At 43.8% G+C, this 10431-nt stretch overlaps 1 non-coding gene across 1 annotated transcript; it reads right to left on the bottom strand.

Annotated features, from left to right (window-relative positions):
* Positions 1-1085: 1085 nt before the first annotated feature.
* TRNAM-CAU (transfer RNA methionine (anticodon CAU)) lies at positions 1086-1158 on the bottom strand. The gene has a single exon. It is a non-coding gene; the product is annotated as a tRNA-Met (tRNA).
* Between the last annotated feature and the right edge of the window lie 9273 nt (positions 1159-10431).

The following is a 10431-nucleotide window of genomic DNA, read 5'->3' as shown; positions in this document are numbered from 1 at the left end:
TATTTGGTGCTCTCTTCTCCATCTGAGCTTCCTTTTCACCTAGCACGTGTGGCTGGCCTTCAAGTCATGGAGCAAAATTCCTGGTACTAATCTGAGCCATTCCTGGGTGTTAGTCTCCCGTTTTGTTGCTTTATGTTCCCCAGATGAATGCAATCTTTCTGTGTCTATCCCGCTCTTTCTGACTCATTTCGCTTAACATGATACTTTCCATGTAGTACCACTTGTATGTAAATTCCATAACTTCATCTTTTCTAACAGCTACATAGTACTCCATTGTGTAAATGTACCAAAGTTTCTTTAACCAGTCATCTGTTCTTGGGCACTCAGGTTTTTTCCAGATTCTGGCTATTGTAAAGAGTGCTGCAATGAACAAACAATTGCAGATGTCACTTCGACTATACCTTTTTGCCTCTCTGGGATATATTCCCAGGAGTGGTATTGCTGGGTCAATGTGAGCTCAATTTCTAATTTTTTGAGAATCGTCCATACTGTTTTCCAAAAGGGTTGGACCAGCCGGCATTCCCACCAGCAGTGAAGGAGGGTCCCTTTCTCGCCACATCCGCGCCAGCATTGGTTGCTTTTGTTCTTGTGGATGTGGGCCAGTCTCTGAGGTGTGAGATAGTATCTCATTGTTGTTTTGATCTGCATCTCTCTGATGATTAATGATGTAGAGCATTTTCTCATGTGCCTTTTTGCCATTTGGATTTCTTATTTGTGAAAGTTTCTGTTCATTTCCTCGCCCCATTTTTTGATGGGGTTGGGTGATTTCTTCTTGTGGAGTTCAACCAGTACTTTGTATATCCTTGATATCAACCCCTTGTTGGATGTGTATTTGGCGAATATCCTTTCCCATTCTGTAGACTGTCTTTGTATTTTGGTCACTTTCTTTTGAGGTGCAGAAGCTTCTTAGTTTAAGATAGTCCCATTTGTAGAAAAACACTTTTAAATCTACAAGGTATGTGTAGATATTATTAGCAAATTACTTCCATCTTATTCTATTTTGAGACAGTAAAATACAATATACCCATAGTTTTTATTTTTGTTTTTATGTTATTTATTTGGGCTGGAGTGATAGTACTATACGTTGCCCCCTCTGAGGTTCGAACTCAGGACCTTCAGATTATGAGACTGACGCGCTGCCTACCACGCTAAGGAGACTGGAGCGATAGCACAGTGGCAGGGCGTTTGCCTTGCACACAGCCAACACGGCCGACCCGAGTTCGATTCCTCCGCCCCTCTCGGAGAGCCCGGCAAGCTACCGAGAGTATCTCGCCCGCACGGCAGAGCCTGGCAAGCTCCCCGTGACGTATTCGACATGCCAGACACAGTAACAACAAAGTCTCCAATGGAGACGTTACAGGGCCTGCTCAAGAAAATCGATGAACAATGGGAGGATAGTGATAGTGATAGGACTGATAGTACAGCAGGTAGGGCATTTGCTTTGCACAAGGCCAACATGGCCGACCTGATTTCGATTCCTCCACCCCAGCAAGCTACCGAGAGTATCTCGCCCATACGGCAAAGCCTGGCAAGCTACCCATGATGTATTCGATATGCCAAACAGAGTAACAAGTCTCGCAATGGAGACGTTACTGGGCCCGCTCGAGCAAATCGATGAACAACGGGAGGACCGTGACCGTGTTCTTTATTTTAAATTTTATTTGCAGTACTGTGACTTACAACACCATTCATGATTGGGTTTAATGCATACAAAATTCCAACACTACACTTTCTACCAGTGTCACTTTTCTCCACCATTTTCTCTGTCCCCATTTTAATCCCCTGTCCTTTCTCTGTACTTAACTCAGTTTAGTAGACCTGCTCTCACGTTCTGTAGTTTTTAGCCGTTTGCTAATTCCCTTACCATAATTTTTTTATCTCCCACATACCAGCTCTCCCTCTAACTTCACTAAGCATGACACTCTCCAGATCCACCCATGCAGTAGCAAATTGCACGTCTTCATCTTTTCTTATAGCCCAGTAGACTAGCACAGTTTCTTTATGCAGTATCTGTTCTTGAGCAAAAATCTCTCCTATTGGTCGGGAAAAAATAAACCACATTTTTCAGTTTTTTCTTCTACGGTAATTTTGGCATTACTCTTATTTAGTTTCAAGTGAAAGCTTAAGAGAATTATATTTATATAATATTAAGTAAGTCCTGTTTTTAAAGTGGATTTCTTGAATCAACAGCTTCCATTTTCTCATTGCTTTATTTTTGTTCGCCAAGTTCCCATGACGTGAATGGTAGAAGGAATTTTACACTAACAATTTTGCTGTTAAGATATCTGAAAAGTAAACCTTATTTGCAAAGAACAAAGATTAAATTGACTCCAAATATTGGACTAACATGCTCAGCCAATACTTTTACCACCCTTTGACCACTTTCGTCATGCGGAAGTGATATCCAACCAGTGGTCCTCAGGTTCCTGCTCAGGCTGCCGCCATCCTCCTGACCCACTGCCCCTTATCTTCTCTGCACGTGTGAATCAGACACTTCAGGCTCCTTCCCACTCAATCTCAGGACCTACAGCTCAAGAGCTTCCTCTATTTTGGGAGAATGTCTCATTCTCTCTCAAACTATGATCTTAAACGTTATATCTGTGGAGAAACCTTCACTGGCTTCTGACTCAAAATCATTTGTCTGCAATTTTTTAACCTTCTCTTTCAACTTGCAATTTATGGCTATTATTTCCACACGCTATTACATGTTTTTGAATGTAATTATTTGTTAACTATATGTTCATCTTTTGCCCCATTTTGTCTAGTTTCAGTGCCCACTGTTTTTTCAAGGAAAGGGTAGGATGATGCTTAAGACCTTTTTTTTTTTTCTGGCCACACCCAGGGATACACAGGACTTACTTCTGGGTTGGGCAACCATATGGAATGCCAGGAATTGAACCCTAATCTGCCATGAGCAAGGTAAGTGCCTTGCTATCCTCTGATCCCATTACTTAAGACTCTGAAAGGTCAGTTCTCTCTTGCACCATATACTTGTCAGGCTTTGCCAAGGTGATGACTCCCCACAAACATTGACCAACTTCAGTGCTCACATCGAACACTGCTCTGACTTACTGGTTTATCTACACTGTGGGGTTTCAGGTTTGTTCCTTTCAATTTCCCCTTTAGGGACCCCAAAGAAAGGAGCAGTAGCTGCTGAGCATTTGGTCTTAGAGGGACAAAACTTGAGAGGGTGAAGGAACCATGAAGTAGTTGTCAGCACTCCCCTCCAGGACTGGAAGAGTCTTCTCACATTCCCCTAGTTGAAGCAAGGCTTAGGACCCAAAGTCATGTAGGATGTTTGACATCAGTAACACTGTCTGCACTGTTCTCCCACTGTTCATCGATTTGCTCAAGCAGGCCCCAGTTACATCTCCATTGTGAGACTTGTTACTGTTTTTGGCATATCGAATGCATCACGGGTAGCTTGCCAGGCTTTGCCGTGCAGGTGAGATACTCTTGGTAGCTTGCCGGGCTCTCTGAAAGGCGGGGAGGAATCAAACCCAGGTCAGCAAGGCAAATGTCCTACCTGCTGTGCTATCGCTCCAGACATCAGTAACAGGCAGGTGTTAAACAGTAGGTTACTGTGAGCACTCTAAGTCTGCTCAGGGTGCTGAATCAGTCCCTCATTTCTGTGGGAATCCTTCTTATTGTCTGGCACACTGTAGACACACAATACATGCGTGGTGAAGAATTTTCTAAAATCTCCTATATAACTCTTGTAAAAATGTATTTAATGACTGAGAAGTACCATGACATTAACTTAAGGTCCTAAAATATTGTGTTTTCCATGCAAAGATACTTTATTTTAACTTTCTCTATGTAAAGCTAGGAATTCATTCTTTCTCCCCCATTATCTCTCTCTCTCCTCCCCCTCCTCCCCCTCTCCCTCCTTTCCTCTTTCTTTCACACTCATATTGAGAAAGAGACTATTCTTTTAGTAATTGTCTATTCTAGTACTTTGTTCATTTTTCTTTTAAGCAGTTGCTTCTGGTGTTGGAGCAATAGTACAACAGGTAGGGTGTTTGCCCTACACACAGCCAACCCAGGTTTGATCCACAGCACCCTATATGATCCCCTGTGCCCACCAGGCATGATACCTGGGTGCATAGCCAAGGGTAAGCCTCAGCACCATTAAGTGTGGCCCTCAAACCAAATAAATAAATAAATAGTATTACAATGAATTTAGATGTGCTTATATTTTTAGTTAATTTTTATGTTCTTGGGTTGGAGTGATAGCACAGCGGTAGGGCATTTGCCTTGCACGCAGCCAACATGGCCGACCCGAGTTCGATTCCTCCGCCCCTCTCGGAGAGCCCGGCAAGCTACTGAGAGTATCTCGCCCGCACGGCAGAGCCTGGCAAGCTCCCCATGACGTATTCGATATGCCAGACACAGTAACAACAAAGTCTCCAGTGGAGACGTTACTGGGTCTGCTCAAGCAAATCGATGAACAACGGGAGGACAGTGACAGTGACAGTTCTTGGGTTATGTGCAAAAAAAAGTGGAAATGTTAGATCATTTAGGAATTCTAGTTTTCATTCTTTGAGACCTTAACAGTTTCCTTAGAGGCTGAACCAGATGGCATTTCCAACAACAGTGAATGAGGGATCCTTGTAATCACAGGCCACAAATACCGGTGTTTTCTGACTTTTTGTTTCTTTTATGTTTTGTTTTGGTTTTGGATTTTTGGGGAGCAGTGACACCTGGTGATGCTCAGAAGTCACTCCTGGAACTGCACTCAGGAATTATTCCTGGTGGTGTTCTGAGTTCTACATGGGTGCCAAGATCTTACCTGTGTTGGCTGCATGTCCACCCTCTTACTTTTCTATATAGGCCATTCTCCCTGGTGTGAGGTGATACTTCATTGTTGTTTTGACTTGTATTTCCCTGATAACCAATTGTGAATTTTTTTCTTATGCCTGTTAGACAGCTGTGTGTCTTGTTTAAGAAAGTGTTAAGCGCTTCATCCCATTTTTATAGGGGCCAGGGAAGGTGTGGAGAGGCAAAAAAAAAGGTTGTCCAAAAAAAAAATTCCCCAGAAGTTCTTTCTGCCTATGATGCTTTCTCGTGTGATTTTCCCCATAGCATCTACTTGAGAATTAGGTCTTTCCTCAAATGGCTTTGTGAGTGCTCAAAATGGCACCTAATACGACCTCTTCCTCTAGAAGACCTTACAATTTCAGGTACTCGCTATCTCATTACACTTTCTATTTTCTGAAAGCACTTAGTTTTCCCAATATTGTCTTATTGATTTATATGTCTAATTTCTTCCAGTAATTACTTGTTCTGGTTTCCTAATTGCAATATCTCCAGAACCAAGGACTATTTTCTGGCACCATGAAGTATGGTTTCAGATTAGCTCAGTGGAATCATTTGCAAAGTTTTTAATACATACAGGCCCTCCAATATAAAAATGCTTAATGATTAAGTCACTTTTACCAAGAAAATGTTGAGTATCAGTTACTTGAGGAGCTATACAACTGAACAGATTTTATAACCAGCAAGTTTTATATCCAAGCAAGTTTATTTACTCCTGGGTAGTTGGACTCTTGTCAAATTCTTTCTAATAGAGTGATATAATGACAACAAAGGAAGTTATTGAAATTCTTTAATAAAAATATTACTCTGAAAAATTAACTAGAAGAACTTGTCTAAATGTGAGTTATATTCACCCACTAAGCTATGTCAAGAAAGGTGTTTGGGTTTTCTAAGATTACCTGTCCCTCTAGGTTTTACTATAGAAATGTAACATACTCAATACAGGAAGAAGAATCGTAAAATTTTAGTGCTTGAGAATCACTTAATCACTTAACTTCCCGTTAGTCGTCGATTTGCTCGAGCGGGCGCCAGTAACGTCTCCATTTGTCCCTGTCGCGTGCTAGTGTAGCCCAATGGCATCTCTTCGCTCCGGGAACATGGAGGGCCTCAAACCGATCGTTCATGACCTTGACAAAGAAGTCTGACCATCTGGTAGGTGGGCGGCCACGCGGTCTCTTGACATCCCGTGGAATCCAATCAGTAACAGCTCTAGTCCAACGGTCGTCTTTAAATCTCATTACGTGACCAGCCCATCTGATTTTCGACACCTTGGCAAATGAGACAGCGTCCCTGATCCTTGATCGTCGACGGATGTCAGAACTCCGGATTCGTTCTCTCATTTGAGTGAAACGTGATATTCCAAGCATAGCTCTTTCTATTCTTCTTTGGGAGACCTGAATGGCGTTCTCATCTTGTTTGCGTAGGGCCCAGGTCTCTGAGGCATATGTTAATGCAGGAAGAACAGTGGAGTCAAAGAGATGTGCCCGGAGCCGGAGGTTCTTCGTCCTCTTAGCTATTTCTTCGACGTTCTTGAAGGCGTTCCAAGCCGCTCTCTTCCTCCTGCGCAGCTCGGGTGCCAGGTCATTTGTCATGTTGACCTCTCGACCTAGGTACACATAGCTGTTGCATTCGGAGATGGTCGTTCCATTGAGAGCGAATGGGGCGTCAGGAACAAGGCTGTTTCTCATAAACATTGTCTTCGTAAGATTCAGCTGTAGTCCTACCTTTCCACACTCACGGTCAAAGTCGGCCAGCATTTGTGCCGCTTGGCTGATGTTTGGTGTTATTAAAACAATGTCATCAGCAAAGCGGAGGTGGTGTAGTTGCCGACCATCTATCTTCACTCCCATTCCTTCCCATTCCAGTCGTCGCATGATGTTCTCGAGGGTGGCACTGAAGAGTTTTGGTGAAATGGTATCACCCTGCCGCACCCCTCTCTTGACATCAATGATCACTTCTTTGTAGAATATACCAGCAGATATTTAAGAATTTTCAGAATGAACTCATACATATGAATCTTAAAGTTTGTGTGTGTCACCATGTGTTGGATATTAACCCAAAGTGTTTTAGGCTTCATCTGTGAATAGCCCCTTTTCCTCCTCCCAAAGAAGCTTATCGTGCCCCTGCCAGCATCCCTAATTAAGTTAAAGTTTATCTTTAACCTTTCCTTTGTATTTTACTTCTCATTGTCTCAGTTTCCCAAGTCAGTCTTGATTACTTATAAGCCAAAACTTTCTGGTGATTCTGAACTTTTATTTGTACTGCTTTGTATTTGAAGTGCTTTGTATTTGTACCTGCTTTTTTATGTCCCCTATGACCTTTTTATATTTTACTATAGAGCAATGTTCTTTGCTTAAACACAGAAAGACCATTAATGCTGTGCTCCTAAAATTTGGGAGTTGATTGACTCTGAAATGTATCTACTCCTGGGCATAATTACTTGGTCATAATTACTTGATCAAGGATCAGGGACGCTGTCTCATATGCCAAGGTGTCGAAAATCAGATGGGCTGGTCACGTAATGAGATTTAAAGACGACCGTTGGACTAGAGCTGTTACTGATTGGATTCCACGGGATGTCAAGAGACCGCGTGGCCGCCCACCTACCAGATGGTCAGACTTCTTTGTCAAGGTCATGAACGATCGGTTTGAGGCCCTCCATGTTCCCGGAGCGAAGAGATGCCATTGGGCTACACTAGCACGCGACAGGGACAAATGGAGACGTTACTGGCGCCCGCTCGAGCAAATCGACGACTAACGGGAAGTTAAGTGATTAAGTGAATTACTTGACTCAGGCTTCAGTTGCTGTAGTTCCTAATACCCCAAAGGGGAGGTCCTGCCGTGGGACTGGGATGGACACGGGGCGAGTGACAAAGCTACCCTGACATCGATATGGGACAGTCTAGAAAGCACAAATGCATGGTCTTGATGCAACCCGGTATGACTTAAGAGACAGGACACCCATGGGAAAGGACAAGCTTCACTGGCCTGAGGACTTAGTCTGGGATTTATGGTAAAAGCCTTGCTGACACTCAGAGCCCAGAGAACCAAGTGTCAAAAGCCTTGCTTGCTCTCAGCCCAGAGAGTTAAGTGTTGGGATCTTCGTCTCTTACTGCTTTTATCCGAACAACAGCAAGTATTGATGACTTATACAACTAGAGGAAAAGAGAAAAGCCCTGTAGATATACCTGGGAGACAGTGTCTCCTTGAGTTAATCTCCCCAAGAGAATTTCCTCTGCTAAATGTTATCTAGGTAAATGATCAATCACACCTATGTCCTTACCTCAACCCCACCTCAGACGTCCTATAAGTGTGCTAGTAGTTCTGCATTAAACAGGTCATTTTCACTGTCAGTCTGTGGTCCCGTCTCCCTGTCTCTGTCTCTCTATTGGGGAGGCCTGGAGAGGTGGGGAGGAGGTTCTGGATCACTAAGGCACTGAGCAGCAGCTGTGCTAGAAGCAGGAGCTGGTTAGAAACGCTGAGGTTTTGCCAAATGCCTTAGCAGGCCTCCCCCTCGTTTTACTTTGTGAACTCACAACAGTGAACTATAAAGATAATTATAATGAAATAACTCCTCACTACTGTGTTGCATACAAACCAACACATTCTATGGGGGGGGGGGGTCAGAGCAGATCTAGGCACATGCTTTGTTTGAAGGAGGCCTACCTTCAATCCCTGGCGTGGCTGAGGGTGGTCCCCAAAACAATATATCCCATGGTGCAAAATGTAGTATGCATGCTTCTCACCAGACCAACTGAGGCAGAATATCTGGGGGTCCCAGCTTTTAACTGCTTTTAACACTCCCTGCATGATCCCCGTATGCAGTCAACCTTGAGATATACTCACATAGAAAAAACTGAAAACTATTAACAAAGTCTATTGTTGGATGGATGATGAATTATCTAAAGGACAATGGGACTCAGAAATTCGGGGCTTGATCCTAAACTGTCACTTAACATGGTATGTGATCTAAATGGGGTAAGTCTACTTTCCTAAAGTCCGAGTGTTGTACTAGTTGTCTTCTAAGTTTTATTCCTGCCTCAAGACTTCATAATTTCCCTTGGCTAAGTAAAATCCAGCGTAGAAATGCTGGGACAAGTAAGAACATGACGGGGACTTTATAAAAGAAACTCCCTGCAGGATAAAGATAATCCTATCAGGAAGCTCCTTACTGGGGCACCCTTCTGCCCAGGAAAGGAAAGCATTTGTGAAATTTTGAAAATATCACTTTTAGAAGAGCTTCACACACCTCTGTGCCAGATGTGCAGAGCAGGACAGACTGGTCTTTAATCTCAATGGAGACACATAACACTTGTCTGATTCTCACTGTGGAAAAGACAATCCCACGTGAAAGAGAGAGTAGGAGGCCTTTCTTGAAGGAGCTGGTTAGAAAAAGCTGAGGCTTTAACAAATGCCTTAGCAGGTCTTCCATCTGCCCCCAAACTCCCAGGCTATCAGAGGAAGCCTACACATGAACCCTGACAAAGTTGCCAACTTGACTCCCCCACCTCATGTTTCCAAGAAACTTCAGTATTTCACTCCTTCATGTCCCTGGTGAACATATGTTGAACTTGTGTGCTGAGTTCTCACTCTGGAGCAATTTGGCTATTCCCCCCCCCCCCCGCCCCAACCACACTGTTCCGATGTTAACTTGACCCTAGCTCCAGTCACCTCTTCTCACAAAAACACACAAAGGATGGGGCTGGAGCGGATAGCACAGCGGGTAGGGCGTTTGCCTTGCATGCAGACAACCCGGGTTCGATTCCCAGCATCCCATACGATCCTCTGAGCACCGCCAGGAGTAATTCCTGAGTGCAGAACCAGGAGTAACCCCTGTGCACTGCCGGGTGTGACCCAAAACAAACATACAAACAAACAAACAAACAAAGAAATTAAAAATACACAAAGGTAGCCATGGTAGCAAGAAATCATAGAACAGTAAATTGTTGCTATTACTGTTGTTGTTATTATTGTTGGGTTTGGAGCCACACCTGGCGAAGTTCAGGGGTTACTCTTGCGTCTGCATTCAGGGATCACTCCTGGCAGGATCAGGGAATCATATGGAATTACAGCTAAAGTAGTGGCAGGGTCAGTAACACCGAAAGTCTTCCTGGAACCCTCACGTAAAACTCTAAATGACTAGTAACAACAAATACGGTGAGGATAGCTTCGAAGGGAAGGAAGAGAGCAACACCCAGAGTAGTGCTTCTCCCAGAGAACTCTCAGAGAACTCCCAGAGAACTCTCTGGTGGGGATAGGGAGCACCAGTGGTGAAGTAGACTTACTGCCAGAACCCCACAGTCATACCAGTGAAGCAGTATAGCACCCCACCACGCTTTGTGAGTAAAGAGAGTAGCGTGGAAGATTCAACCAGTACGAAATCACTCTATAACCTCTCAGATACGGACTTTAGAAGGAAAATGTTGAGGATGTTTAATGGGTGCAAATTAACAATGATACAGGTAGTCACTGTCGCTGTCCTCCCATTGTTCATCGATTTGCTCGAGCGGGCCCAGTAACGTCTCCAGCATGAGACTTGTTGTTACTGTGTTTGGCGTATCGAATATGCCACGGGGAGCTTGCCAAGCTTTGCCGTGTGGCGAGGTACTCTCA

Source organism: Sorex fumeus, unplaced genomic scaffold, assembly GCF_029834395.1.
Source record: "Sorex fumeus unplaced genomic scaffold, SorFum_2.1 ptg000035l, whole genome shotgun sequence".
NCBI lineage: Eukaryota > Metazoa > Chordata > Mammalia > Eulipotyphla > Soricidae > Sorex > Sorex fumeus.
The sequence above is the reverse complement of the archived record's forward strand: the minus strand, read 5'-3'. Positions and strand labels throughout refer to the sequence as shown.